The sequence below is a fragment of the Thunnus maccoyii genome, chromosome 19 (assembly GCF_910596095.1).
Source record: "Thunnus maccoyii chromosome 19, fThuMac1.1, whole genome shotgun sequence".
NCBI lineage: Eukaryota > Metazoa > Chordata > Actinopteri > Scombriformes > Scombridae > Thunnus > Thunnus maccoyii.
In genome coordinates, this window is record NC_056551.1 from 8,447,798 (window position 1) to 8,463,918 (window position 16,121).

At 38.4% G+C, this 16,121-nt stretch overlaps 1 protein-coding gene across 1 annotated transcript in view; it reads right to left on the reverse strand.

Moving 5' to 3' along the window:
* The window catches only part of phf24 (PHD finger protein 24), a 30,921-nt gene extending 25,132 nt beyond the window's left edge, over positions 1-5,789 (reverse strand). Inside the window, exon 1 of the mRNA XM_042395603.1 lies at positions 5,360-5,789. The gene's annotated coding sequence lies outside the window, so the exon portion shown is untranslated. The remainder of the gene's footprint in view (positions 1-5,359) is intronic.
* Positions 5,790-16,121: the final 10,332 nt, after the last annotated feature.

The window sequence follows — 16,121 nt, forward strand, 5'->3', positions numbered from 1 at the left end:
CAAGAATAAACAAATTGTTCTTTAATGGCTAGCAAAGTGAATAGGCTTCATAAACAGTTGGGAGTAAACATCAGAAACAATAACAGTAAACTAAGTACTATTACAAATGCCAGAGCCTTCATGTACTCCATCAAATCAATGCCAGCAGTAATAGCATGAATATAATTTCAATATCCTTTGAAAATCAAACCCTGAGAGAAAACATTGAGTAATACCTCTTAGTCAAAATATCATATCTCTCATGTCTCAAAGGAAAGCAAACTTGCATTTACGATTATTAATGACAAAACAATATTAATAACCAATAGTTTTCATGATCTTAATAAAAAAACAAAAGAGAGAACAACAATGCCTATTTTCCTGCATTATTAATAAATCCTGTGCCCCAACTCATTTTTCAAAAGAATTCAATAATAGATTGTAATAGAAATCTACATTCATGTATGTAGCGGGAAATTATATGATGCCAGAGGGAAGATGAAGACAGGATGCTAGAGAGGCATGCACCTCTCACCATTTGCATTCTCTAAACTATGCTGGAAGTGAAGCCAATGCTGATGAGAAAAATGTCTGAGCACACAGGAGACCTTGTCATTTTCAGGTTAACTTATGAATTTTAAATAATGGCCTCGTGTTTTTTTCCCCTCTGAGTAAGAGTTGATTCTGACACAAATGGGTCAGTGGCTCGCTTTGATACCTTAGTTTATTAGATAGCGCTGGGTAACCTGCCACTTGGTTGCCTTGCAAGTCTTGAGATCCTAAAGCTTTTGACCACAAGCCTGTCAAACTGCTCAACCTTTTCCTGCCTGACTGACAGCATATTTGTGCAGCTCAACACCTGCATCCACTTCAAGCTCACATGAGAGATTGGTGATATATTTGTTTTCCTTCCATGACAGTATTCTATTTACAACAAAGACACAAATACCTTTTGAAGAAGATGCATATATCCACATTTATCAAACCGTTTATTAAAACTTTGGTCATATTTTTGTAGTCAATCCTATCCTCATAATAAATTGCATTTACCAAGTTCATTGCTGAAATCTGGGAACGCAGATTTAAAAAAATGACTAAGAGAGCAAGAAACTCAAGTAGTCATTTGATCAAAGAGGATTTAAGGGGGATTGTTTAGTGCTACTTAGCCAGTATAATGTCTTCTGTGTCTCTGGAGGAGCTTGGTCAAGTCTGAGAGACTAATGCTGTTGATTTCATAGTGATGTCATCAGGGTTAAACCAGCTTGGGCTGGCAACAACAAATTTAGGGCTGCAACTAACATTTATTTTCATTACAGATTAATCTGTCAATTTTTTTTCTTGATTAATTGATTAGCTGCTGGATCTATGAAATGTCAGAAAATGGTGAAAAATGTCAATCACCGCTTCCCAAAGCTAATTATTTTGTCCCAACCAACAGTCCATAACCCAAAGATATACAGTTTACTAAAGAAACCAGTAAATGTTCACATTTAAGAAACTGGAACCTGAGTATTTTTGTATTTTTCCTTAAAAAATCACTCAAAACAATTAATCAAAAAAAAAAGACATGGGTGTTTACAAGGCATTGAGATTCTAATGAAATATTCTATCCAGTTGCATTGTGTGAAATGTGGGATCCAGTGTGAATTGCTGGAGTACGTCTTTAAACAAGCCTCTAGGTTAGCAAAACTTCATTTGGAAGACAAAATTAAGGAACAGTAATATTATTATCCAAACTGTTTGTTGTGAACATTCATCACGGTTTATAGATTGACTTCTTAATTAAACTTTCAGGTCTTAATTAAATATTTCAGATGCCCTCAGTTTTGGTTTTACCTCCAAAGTTGTTTAGATAATGTGGCTAAAACTATTATTGTTTACAACCTGTCTGATAGTCTGGCTGACCTTCAGACATCATTCTAGTGATTTTTCTGTATTTCCAGATCTCAGCAATTATTTTGGTGAACACAATGTTATCATAACTGATAGACACTGTCACTGTGACTAAGGCTCAACAGTCTCCCAAATTCACCCATAGTATTACATTTGAGGGCAATACAAGCTCAGGAGGATGGGGTAAAACCCCCTCAGGCTTGACGTTTGCTTGGCTCCTGCAGGAGCAGCTGCCTCCGCTGCTCTGCTCTCCTTCCCAGACCCCTCTGAATGATTTAAATGCCCCTGGATAAAAAAAGATCTGGACGAAGGGAAGGAAAACAGGGCCACTCCTTAGGGCAGAACCTGACATATATGGCTGAGGAAATGTTATTCTGTCAAGCTGCACTGCGATAGAATATTCTCTAAGTAGTGAATTATATCAGCAATTCACTCATTTTTATGCTTTATACTATGTGACAGGATGACTTTTCCTGTATTCCTCCATATTCCAAGGTGAAAAATCTTTTTTGTGATACTGAAAAGCAAATCATTCCTTCTGTCTCAACATTTTCTCTGACACATCAGATACTTTTGCAATATTTCAGGTTCAGTATGCATTCAGGCCCTTGTCTTGTTTAAGCAATAGACTGTGATGAGCAAAGATGAAGCTCTAAGGAGTACCTTGCTTTAATTAAATATTGATAATTTCAAAGGGAGGTGGCACCAAAGTGCTCTTCAAATCATTGTGACTTTTTTTTCTGCTCCTCTGAGTACTCCTTTTGTAGTCTCCCCACACTTCACTTATCAATTGAACACTACCAGACCATGTCGGGCAAAACACACAAACTCCCACTATCAGTTCACAACAACAGCAGCATCCAAAACACCGGACTAGTGTTCAGTCATCATGCTTCTGTGTTTATGAAATTCTTATTTCCACCTGAAGTCATTTTGTGGATGTTATGCATCTTAGAGAGATAAGAAAAAATCATGCTGGTGGATATACTTTTGTCTCTTGGACTATTGGCTAGGGCCTAGCATATTATGCTTAAACAGGAAATTTATCTTTACTTTGAATTGGAATCCATTTTCTCCTGTAAGCAGCAGTGTATTAGAGGTCCCCAAAGACACCTTAAGGTCTATATTAGTATTCATTCCTCTACTGCCCTTGTGTCACCATGGGGAAGTTATTGAGATCTACAAGAGCTCATATAACAGTCATTTATCATTCTAAGGAAAATAGCCCACACCAACTACAGTCAATTCTTTAACAGAGATGTATTATTCTTTGAGTTAGAATTGTTCATATTAGCTGTTGTCATTAGATGCACATTTGGCTGGCAGGGTGCCACTGAGAAAAACCAAGAGGATATTGCTTGGAGATGTTGTACAAGGTCACTGTCATTATGTAACAGACTGCCATGTTCAATAATTAAGTTAAAATAACTTCACCTTTCAAGATGGACCTATTATGATCACTCCACAGAAAACTTAACAATGTGGAAACAATCACGTTTTCTTCTAAATGTATTTGTCAAAACTGTTTGGTTGGTACTATATAAAGTAATTTTGCATTTTTTCCAGTCTATTATTTCCAGTAATCCATATTACCAAAACACCTTACAACAGTCTTTTTAAATGAAGCAATTTCTATTTCTGATCCAGGTTATAGCCTTAGCTATAACCAAAGAGTGATTTTTCCCTCTCAGATTGTTTCACTGGAAGTCTTTTCAGAGACCTGGAGAGGATGTATCCAGTACTTCTCAGGCAAAAGTAAGATAAAAGCCAGGAAAAAAAAGGATCTAACAGAATTTTTTTTCCATCTTGTGACAACTCCAATTAGGAGCCCTCAAGTTGCAAGTTAGGAACCACGGCATTACATGACAAACAAAACAGCAATAAATCTGCAGTTTTCAGTACCATTACCTACTAGTCAACAGATCATAAAAAGACCCAATTTTTCAAGCCAAACTCGTCTGACACACTGTTATGTATTCATGCATTTTACGTCATAAAGGCTTGAAAAGGATGCTGAACTGTATCTGGCTTTACTCTCATGTCATGTGGGTGTGTGTTCCTCTGACTGTATGATTCCCTTCCCAAAGCTGTTGGATGTCACTGGTATGTGCTGATTAGAATCCCAACCAGCCCTCCTTTTCATTCCTTGTTTCAGAAAGGGGGTGGGTTTGGGGGGGTATTTTTTGAATGGGAGCACCAAACAGCACGCCTTTTCATGGGAATGAATCCCCCTTTAGCCGAAGATCTCACCCATGGACCAGGGAAGCAAAGATCTGGAACTAATTACACTAACGAGTTCACCCAGAGCCTTGCAATAGCTAGTGAGTGGAATCATTAACAAGCATTTAAAACACGCAAATGTACGTGCACTCAGACACACAGAGCTAAATGAATCAAATCAAATAGGTTAAGGATGGTTGTCTTAATGCCTGTGTGCTGCACTGATCACATTCCTCATTGCCTCTGGAATAAACACACTGCTATGTGCACGAAACAACAACTCTGACATCCTTGTGTTTGTACATAAACAACATTCCCCACAAAAAAAACATAACATGCTCAAAGCTAAAATGTATGTGGAGCTTTGAAATTCAGCCTGTGAACTGACAAAATAAATGTGCCAGAATAGAAGAGAAGGTATTTAAATCTCAATGCATCGTTAGACTGGAGACATCACGTTGGCATTCAGGCGCTGCCAGGCAGAGAGCTTGTGCCAGCCAAACGCTCCGAGAGAGTCTGACAATAACCGCGGAGCAGGCAGCAGTGAAGCAGCTCAGACTGCAGGGATCTGTCACAGACTGAGGAGCAGGACTCACTCCAAGGTTAACACTGAAATTGGCTTGTTTGTGCACCTATATGGGCCAGGAGATAACAACAAAACAAAGCCTGATGGGGGGCTTAATGGACAGCAGCACTCCCCTATGGGACAGTGCTGGGAAAAGTGAACAGAGCAGCTGGAGACTGAGCAAACTACAGCATTTCTGCTGCAAGCAGGAGCAGAATTGCCCAGCCATGCCATTAGTTGCAGAATCCCTCCTGATACAACTTAAAAGGTCGTAGAAAAAGGCAGTAGCCTGGTGCTCATCCTCCAAATGACGCACATGCACCAACTACAGTCCAAGAACTCCCCTAATTTGGGCTGTTTACTCTAATTTTTGCTGATTTTTCGCACAAGTGCACGGCTATAAAAAGAGAGGGACACAAAGACAGCTAAAGCCACTAGAGATAGCGATGGGAACTCCTGTAGTTTGATAACAAACGCAAGCAAGCGCGCATCCACACCCATGTGGATGCTGACCTAAATATGCGTCTCATACAAGCATCTGTAATGAGGCTTCCCGGCAAAATCCACCTAGTCTCGTTCACAACCCATGTTTCCAATATCAACACAAAACACTGAATGCAGACCAGCATGGCAGTTTTCAGTTTGTTATGTAACATTTTAAAGAGCGGTATGAGAAAAGCCGAGCAGCCAGTGTGGACTCACCGTTAAAGGGTAAAGGCTGGTGTTCACCGCGACTTATTGGGACTTTATCCTTTCTGTCTTACACTCGGCCGTCCAGCATGGCAAGACTTTGCTCAAATGAAGTATGTGCGCCGTTACTCGCCAGTCGGTAGCCCCGGAGAGAGATGAATGGCACAGCAGTTTATTATTCCGTCCGCCTCAGAGTCCCACAGAGGAAAATTTACAGTCGGAAGCAGTTTCTCCTTTTAAGCGGCGATAGACTTCTCCAAGAGCCGTGGACAGCTCCGGTGCTGAAATCTTTTTCCTTTTTTTTCTTCTTCTTTTTTTTAAACCCTTCCTCAGCTACTCCCTCAGCGTCTGAGCACACACGCAGCTTGCTGGCTGGCAGTTGTGGCAGGAGGAGACCTTGGTGCAGACTCACAGGCGTCCACTGAAGTTAAATCACGGATTTATGACCATCATATTTTCACCCCCCCACCCCCCCCCCCCCCCCCCCACCCCCACCGAGTTAGTCGTGATCATTCAGGTTAATAACTTATGGGCTCCTCCTCAACCAAACCTGGAGCGTCTTGATTGGCCGGGACCCCGCGGCTCCCAAAATAATGACGTTATGACAAACGCTGTGTGTAGGTTTGAATCCTATTTGACTCACTTTTTTTTGGCATAAGAGGATGTGTGACGTAGAGGCATCTTATGCATGCAGAGCTGCATCTGCACACCACAGATTACATTTAATGTTGTGGTGCTGAGAGGAGACCAGATGATGAAAGTCTCTTATTAAAAACCTTAAATTTCAGATTTTCACTTGGCTCATGGTCCTCACTACCACATATCTGCATTGTATGAGTTTTGAAAACAACTTATGTTCTCCACATAATTATGAAGTGAGTCTTTTATTAATTTTAAATTCCAACGATCTCCAAACAATCTATCATTAAGAAGCAGGAAATATATAATATATCCACTTCGTTGAATATCATCCTTCTATTATGTGATTAAAAAATTACCAGTGAAGTTGCTTTTGGCCCAGGCCCTGCAATCAATATTTATGCTAATGGTGGCTATTTTATACCTAATGGACCATATTTAGCTTTGAATGTGCCAGCACTTCCTCTCAGCATGATGAAGGCAGATGGGATGCAGTAATTCAATAGTTTACTGAAGTACTTTTTTATGACAATCTCCATTATTGTAACTTTTGTTAGAATAACCTATTCAATGCAATGGACAGTGGCCAAACATGATGAACCACAACTTATACAATAACTAATAACATTTATCATATATGAAGGGCTGCACCTAAGTATTCTTTTCATGATCTGTCAAAGATCTTTTCAGTTGATTTTTAAAAAGTCCACAAGAGGTGTCATCTTCAAATTGCATGCCATGTCCAACCAAGTCCAAAACCCAATTTACAATCATATAAAACCAACAAAAAACAGAAGCTGAAAGGAGTGAATCTTTGCGATTTTTGCCTAATAAGTGTCTTGAACAATTGTCAAAATAGTTGATGATTAATTTTCTGCAAATTGACTAATCGATTAAACAACTAATTGATTCAGCACTACATGTATGTCTCAAATACTGCTAATGCAATAATGTGTCTAAAATACTGTTTCCCAGTGAAATACGCACTGCTAAATGACATTGTGACCCCTTTTAGACCTTGCATTGCAATGCATTTTGGATGATCGGATTGCAATAGAGTAGTTCTTGACCACATGAAAGTACAGGTGTAAATGCATCCAATACGCATTGAGGATGGATTGTGATTCAATTGGCCAAACCACCTCCAGGGGTGGTCAGGGATGCATTGTAACCACATTGAACACAAGTGTAAATCCAATTGCGTTGTCAATCCACATACAACAAGTACATGGACGGAAATATGTAATCACGCGAAACTGTTCCAAATCAGTGAGGTAGCATCCATTAGCCAGTTAGTGAGATAAACTACAAGCAAGAAAGCAGCAAGAAAGCTATGCATATTCAAGACACTCATGGATGGAATCAAGACAAGACCAAGTATCGGCTTTTTTCCCTTCTTCAAAAAGCAACAAAAGTCCTTATAATAGCACAGCTTCATGGATGGCTACCATCTGTTTTTTTTCTTCTTTTTTTCGACATTTGGTTGTTTGAGCTGCACAGAGCAATTGGATCTCAATCAGATCTCAATGTGGACACTGGAGACACATATTAATAATGTGTAAATGTAATCAGGTTAAATCATATCTAGATTCAATCTGGATACAAGATGCATTTTAATTAAAGGTGTAAAGGGACTAATTGACTCAGATCTATTAACATACAGATGGATTTATTTTGCCTACAATAATATTTTTTAATTATGATGTGAAACTATCAACTTTTTTTTATTCATTAAAACAAAGTGATTGAAACAGGTTTCAACAGATTTTGACACTAACATCCATCCACAATCCATCTATAATATGTCAGAATGTTTTTGTACGCAATCATGACCCAAAAAAGAGAGAGATACATATAGCATAGATACACATAGATAAATTAAATGTATATGTGATGTGACAGCTTACAAGGGTAAAAGCTGAGTCAGTATCATTTCAGTAGTTTGAAAGGCAGGTTCTCCAGTGCCTATCCACAGCAGGCTATATGGTTAATGTATGAACAACGGTATGCACCATGTCCAACTGTGTTGTTCCCGAGCCAGCTGGTTCAAATGGAGGGCCATGCATTATTAATGAAGATGTAAGTGCACACTGACCCACGGGTCTCGAGGTGCTTGGCCTCCTTTCTCAGCAGGAGAGGAGAGGAAGAAATGGTCAGCTATGGTATGTCGCAGGGGGAAACCTGACCCCCCGCCTATACCTGCCAGTGACATTTTTTCCCTGTAGTCACCTCTGCGCAAACACAAATATTGATTTCTACCATGTTTGCCAGATTGTGTTTCATTAAGACTTCTTGCTTAATGATTGAAATACATTGAAAGAAACACATATCCTTGAACAAATGCCTTAGCTATTTTCATGATGTGTTTTCATTTTACATTTTCTGACAATCTGAAGGTGTTTTTCATAAATTTTCACTCAGGTGAAAATTTTCACTCTTTTCTCTGCAATTGTATTAAAATTCAAAACCTTTTGCACTTTGAGGTGAACATGGATAAGTCAGAGGCTCATTCCTCAAACTTTTATTTGCTTTTTTTCACAGAAATGGGCTAAACCAAGCTTGGAACATTTCTAAAAGAAGAAGTAGGCTGGGGAACCAAATAGCAACAGCCTTGCTTCTTCTTTCAGAATGGTTATAATGGTCTCAGTGGAGCAGTCTGTCACCATTAACAGTACATCCACAGTCTGGTTGCAAGCTTAATAGTATTCCCATGGATTTGGAGTTGGATTTTGGAGCACTGCAATCATTGCCTTTTCAGCACTGAATTGCTTTCCCTGTGGAATAAGAACAAAGGACCTGATGGCACCTGATTGGTCTGTTCAAGTGAGCAGTAATTGTACCTTTATATTCTGTTCTGCTTGTTCTGTTTCTGTGGTGAAGGAATTTCACAGCAGGAGCACGAGTGGGGTAAATGACCCCTTATTCAGGAACTGTCATGTTACTAATCTCCCCACTAATCACATCTTGGTTCAATATGGTAGGAGGAATTGGTAAATGGACTGCATTTATATAGCAACTTTCTAGTCTCGACCACTCAAAGCGCCTTAAAATACATTTCAACATTCACCCATTCACAAACACAAAGATAAACCGATGGCAGAGGCTGCCATGCAAGGTGCCAACCTGCTCATTAGGAGCGATATAGTCCTTCCTATCCAAAGTGCACAATGTTTCTATGCTCACCCATTCACACACACTCAGACACCAATGGCTGAGCAATTTGGGGTTCAGTATCTTGCCCAAGGACACTTTGACATGCAGACTGGAGGAGCTAGGGATCAAACCACCGACCTTGTGATTAATGGATGATCCAGACCTTGTGATTAGTGGATGACCCAGTCTACCTCCTGAATTAGTATGGTGGTATAGAATGTATTGCAAACATAGAATGTAGACAAAACATTGTTGTGTTCAGTGAAATCATCATTGGTTTCTACGTTGAAGCAGTCAGTGCCAAGAGCTTGATACATCATTAGATCATTTATAGTTTTAAACAAGGACTATCACGTTAATGCTGATGAAAAGCCTTTAGAGCAATATGTATAAATTTATTATCTCTAGACACTCATCTAGGTAAACTGTAATCTGAAAGGTAAACTGTAATCTGAAAGGTCAGCAGTCAACAGGGATAAAGTTTAAATCATTTGAGCTTGAATTGAGCACAGTGGCAAGTCGTAACTGAAAATGGTACACAACACCTAAGGTCACTGCGCGTTAAGGTTAAACATCACTGCTCTCTTCACAACGGTGCAAGAAGCACAAGGCAATACTTCTGGTGATGTGAGCAGACTTCTTGGAGCCAAGAAACACATATTAGATCTAGGTGAATGGTATTTGGTTTATGGTAAAGTTTTTTTCGCTTGGCTGAAAATGCCACTGTCAATTCGGTCATGACATACAATATGCTACTTTCTTGTTCAAATCTTTCTGAAAGATCGCTTGAGAAACAAACCGAAACAATCATGATGTGATTGATGACTTTGGTGCAGACAGGTGTTTGCTGTTATTTGCTGACTTGCCTTGCTGACCAGACATAGATGAGAAGATTAATACCACTCCCATCTCTGTCCATTTAATATGAAGTTAGAGCCAGGAGATGCTTAGCTTAGCATAGCATGAAGACTGGAAACCGGGGGAAACAACTAGCCTGGATCTCAAGAGACTTTATTGACATTTACATAGGCACAGGGTACCTAAGCTTTACAATTACTCTGCATCTGCAAAATCTGCATAACATAAATTACAACATTATATATCTTCCATCAGGAAGTCACTACACTCAGCACATAACAACTATAAAACCATTATGTTGTCGTTACACTCTGGTTTTTGTATGGATTAAACAACAAGATATAATGTGTTAATTAATTATCTTTATGTAGCTGCTTCACCTTGTTTCCAGTCTTTGTACTAAGTTAAGCTAACCATCTCCTAGCTCCTGCTACCTTCATATTTACTGGACTGCTCTCAGCAAGAAAATAAATAAACATATTTCCCAAAATGACTATAAAACTATTCCTTAAACCTTATCAGCAGTGCTTATAGGTCTACTTTTGTACTGAAATAAGTGGAGTAGTTCAAACCAACAAAACAAACTGAATTTATTATGTAACTAAAGAGGTCAGAATCAGTACTGTAAGGTCAAGGCTTACTGATGTGAGTTTGAAAAAAGATGTGGTTGCTTATCTTTAAGAAAGAACTACAAACCTGAAGTGACTGTGAAAAGTTAAACAAAACAATAAGCAAAGTGATTTGTAATTTGCATTTCTAGTTTGTGGTGCTCAAAGCAACCCATTACTCTTTCCAGAAACATTGTACTGATTGCTCAAGATGTACTAATTCATTTAAAATCCTAAATGCCACTACAGGGAGAAGCCGAAGACGTGACAAGCCCCCAGGGACAGAGTTGTGTTGTGCTCCATTGTTGGCTAATATTGGATTAACATGTAGAATTTGAATTGCATTGCAGTTTTACATATTTCTGTTATCACATTTCACCTAACATGTCCCATGTTTCACTCAGTATTCTCACGTTTCATTCTGTATGCTCAGTAGAGGTTTATATACACTGTTCTCATATTTCATTCCAAACACACCTGTTTCATTCTGTGTACTGATTAATTATTCATGAAATGCTATGGGTTCATGTACATACAGCATGTACATTTCCTGTATTGTGACTGTATTTCTGCACAGCATTACCGGTGTCTTGCCACATTCAGGAAGCTGCCTTTTTCTTTCAGACCCATGGAAGACCTTCATTTCATCATGACACTTGTCCCTGATCACATGACCTCAGTCATTGTACCAGATGATATCTTCTACACAATGTGTTGCTCGATACTCACACATCCTCTTGGATTGTCTTGCTTTCATATGAAAGAGGCTGAATATGTTACTGAACACTTAAGGGACAAACACCATTTTATTCTTTTTAGTCAGACACTTAAAGAGAACAAGGGAAGTGCTCCAAATCCTTTTTATGTGATTCCGTATTGTCCCCACTGATAAAAAACAAAGATTGCATTGATTTAGTCCAAACGCTGAATGTGTTTGCATTAATATCCTGAGATCATTAAGGATATTAAAGTGTTCTATTAAAGTCTTGCAATTTACAATAACAATATGTCCTTTTTAAACCTGTAGTGCAGAACTTTTACATATAAATGAATGTCCATTTCATTCAAGCCCTTGCCAGATGAGTTCACACAATGCTGATTAAGCCTGTCACTGCCATATAAATCTCTCTGTATTTAACAGTATACAGAGTTTTTAAATCTCATGTCGGGCATGACATTCCCATGCTGGTTGTTTGGCCATTAATCATGCGGCTCTTCTAGACTTTTTAAATGTTATCGGACCAAATTGATCAAATACTGATAGTGAAACAAGTTATTTTGTGGGGGTTGTGTGACACTCAAAACAATTCCACCATTCTATCCATATATACATCTATATCCACCATTTTACAGCCACAACAGTAGGTTACAGCCAGTAGTGTACTGGCCATCGGGCATACTGGGACAAATCCCGATGGGCCGGTGGCCTGTCAAAAAATACGTTTTTGGGCCAGTGGACCATCAAAACATATGTGTTTTTACCAGCCCTCTCTGTGTGCCTGTCATTCAGATTCACAGCTGAGTGCCCTCCTTTATTCGTATTGCCAGACGGGGGAGACAAAAGTCCCGCGCTCCAGCTTTAAGGCAGCTAGGAGAAGCATATATCCTACTTTAACCAAAGCAAATATAAAAGAGGGACAAAAGTAGCTGAAATATCCATGAAAATATTTAGAAAATTGTTATACAGTTATAGTGTTGCAAAGTTTTCAATAGCATCAGTGTTATTTAGAAACACAAGAATTATTTCAACACATAGTTTCTGAGAAACCACTTTTTGTTCATCAGTTTGGCATAGCTCTAAATACAATTATACCCATGAGCCATGGTCACTGTTGCTATGGAGAAGAAGCCTTTCGGATGCTGTGAATTAGAGCAGTAGCGAGTTCAGAATGCCACAAAATCCAAAAACAAATTAATTCAAGCAGCAGACTGTATTGTCAGTTGTCTTAACAGCAAACAGTACCAGTCAAAAGTTTGGATGCACTTGTGTCCAAACTTTTGACTGGTACTGTAAGTTTTAGCTTTCACCCACTGTTAGCAACACATGTAAAAAAAAATGTAAAAAGTAAGCCCTGTGATTGGATGTTTCATGCCAAGATGCTTTTCAGGAGTCAGAATTAACTTCTCCCCGGAAGTTTATATGTACAGTGGCTTGTACCTACAACTTTTAATCATAGAACTAGACATTTTGTAATGCTGTTGTTAATCTTACTGATTACCATACTGATAATTCAACTGGGAGATTTTCATGCTGATCCAGACAGTAGAAGTGCTCTTCGAGTCAAATAACATTATCCATGGGAGAAATGAATCGGGACTTTTATTTCCGGATCCAGAGGAGCCTGAAATAGCTTATCCCACTTTGCAACTTTATAAAAACTTGAAAAACCAAAAACACAAAAGTGAAAGTAAAAGAGAATAGATGAACAGTGTGTTTATTTGCTATAACTTAAGCTGCAACCGTTGGCATGTTTGACTTACTATACATTAGCTTACTACCTACAGTAGTAAGAGCATGGCCTCTGAGGCCAAGAGGCATTATATTAGCTAAATACATTGTGTGGGGTCACAGTTTATGTTTTAAAAAAAGTCTGTTCACGACTAGCATATCAATAGTGTGAAAGCTGGTCCTGGATGCTGTCGGAGTGTAGGGTAACCGTTAGCAATTAGAAGCCAGGTCTTCTCTACCTCCATCTGGTTTAAAGAAATTGTACAAATTTCAACAGCAAATCCGCTTTTATTATTGTTATTAACTGTAGGAAAATGGAAAGCTTGTAGGCATAGCAACAGTAACTTAGGGGGGCGGGGCTTATTGAAAGGTCAGCTTCATCATACATCATTACAGCTTTTTCTCCTCTTCACTCCTCTCTTCTTTCCCTTTGTTTTTACATTACTCCGGGTAGTTTATTCACATCTGAGTCTCAGTTCAAAAAGTCTTTTTGTCTTCAATTTGAGCAACTTTAATTTCTGGACTACGCAGCTCACATAACTGAAGAAAATGCTAAAAACACAGAGTCAAACATACTCTTTTCCCAAAGGCACTGACAGTTGCAAATGCAAAATAATTAAGGAGAAGTTACTTTGCTTTGGGGAATGATAAGGAATCTTTTACTTTATCTAAACATTTATTCAATATTTTATAGAAAGATCCTGACTAGAGGGGTTTAGGATCAGCCAGAGTAAAGGATGAAACTCAGCTTTGTGTCTGTTCCAGCGTGATCACATTAACTGGGAGATGACTCAGCCTCGCATCTGAACACAATGTGGATTAGGAAGAGGCGATGGAAAGATGTTTCAGACCTGCGCTACCATAAATGGGACATAACTCCAAATTTGTTTGAAACAATTGTACTTTTGCTCAGTGTTGTGCAGAAGATGGAAAAAACTGTTGCTTATTTCTTGTATCATATCTGGCCTGTATCATACATTTTATTATAACCACGTGATAGTATGAAATATATATTTGTCATTTCAAAATCTATGCTTTACACACTTTATTATCACATATAACCTCTGTGAGCATGACTTTAAATGATGTAGGCTGGAAAGACCTGTTGATGCCAGTACAAAAACTGTTGCCAGGCAACTGATCAGTCTTGCAACTGTTTTCAATTCATTCCAATTCAGCCAATTTTTTGTTCCAAAGTTTAGAGTGTGAGTTTAACATTTATGGATGCTGCACAAACAGTCCTTCAGAACAATGACTGTGTTCAATATTTAATAAAACCTCCCTTGTTTCATGTATGTTTTTAAATTAACACTGTAGAACTTCCTCCTAATTCATCTCTCATGTCACGTAAATCTACAACACTGTAAAGATTTGGAAAAAAATATCAGAGGTGACATTTTTTCAGCCTTTAATAGATATGTTCATCAAGGTTAATTGCTGTCAGCCACAAACTGAAATTCATATGGACACAATAGTTCAGGCAAATATTTTGAGTCTGCAGTTCAAGGTCCTCTTAAACTTGTACAATTACATTCCAAAATTATTTGTAAATTTGGCGTTTGGGAATTTTAATTACCAGTTGCAAGCACACATAATCTCATATTCCACCTGTCAGGACTCCAGATATGTTCATTTGAATATCGCAGTTTTGTTTCCATGGTTATGATTCACAAGTATGGGCCATTTTTAGTGGGGATTAATATAAACATTACCAGCTCCTGATTCTAGCCATAAAGATCCAGTATGAAAATGTTTGTTCATTGCAAATTTGTACATTATAAAACTCTCATCACCATCTTGACAATGGTGGGCGTTAGTAAGAAGCATTGTGAAGCTACAGACCTGTTAAAAAACATCTCAAAACCACAAGCCATGTCAAGGTAGACAGCTTGTCAACATGAGCAATAAGCGTCGGTGCATGTACTCAAATATCTGAGGGGGAAGGAAGTTGTGAATATTTTACGCCTCCTACTCAAGGTGAAACATTTAAAACTGTATTTGTGCATACTTTGTAGCTCATATCCTCGAAGCTACAAATCAAGGATATACGTTAATATGATATAACAGATTGAAGGTTTATGGCCTCCTTAGTTTATTTAAAATTATGCTGGATACACTTTTCCTAATGGTGATAGCTGCACTAACGTCCTTTTTTGCACAGAGGATGTCATTAAAACACTCCAGCTGGGACTCTCTGGCTTTATTATCTGATCGGAGTCAATGGTCTGGTAATGTGGCAGACACCACATTACGTACAATATATGGAATCTAAACAGAAATCTGAAATAGCAACATTCATTGGGCCACCAGATGTTTTTGAAGAAGTAAAAGCCAGAAAGTCTTTAATAAATAGAAGCAATTATGATGTTTACCCAGATTTATTAACTGGCCTAATTTCTGACCAATTTAGTTTACATTCTACTTTATTTTATGGCTGTTTTCTGTCATAAACGATGATGCTACATCTTTCTGAATTGTGTCCTTTATCCTGAAATTTAAAAAAGCACCCTTTTCATGTTCTCTGTGTTGGTCAAAATATATGTCAAAATACAAACATTTTAGAGTATCTATAAATCAAAATCCCTCTCTTTTCTCTTACTGTCACCTGTTAATATGTTTTTGATGGCTCATCCTGCACTCTGTTGTAAACATACATTTTATCCAAACAACTATGTTTTGGAGAGACCAGCGGACCCCTCCTATTATATAAAATCAAATTCGACCTTGGTCAAAGTAGTGGAGTGGTGTCATAGGTCAGAGGTGTTTGGTTACCAGTCGGCAATAGTGCTGTGGTTGTGGTTAAAGCTGATGGAATTTATTCATTTTTTCCTCTCTCTCCACTTTCTGATCCAACAACGCAGATACAGCAGGAGTGAGAGGAGGTTATACTGTATTTTATTGGTTTTATGGTGGCGCCCCCCTTCTTTGCATCAACCTGTTCCAGTAATGTTAGTTCTACATTAGATGGAGAACTTATTTCCATACAGCCCCTCAAATCACTTAATTTTTAATTATATCTGCATAAAGCAGTAATGTCAGCATTCTATCAGGCAGAGGAGGCAATCAT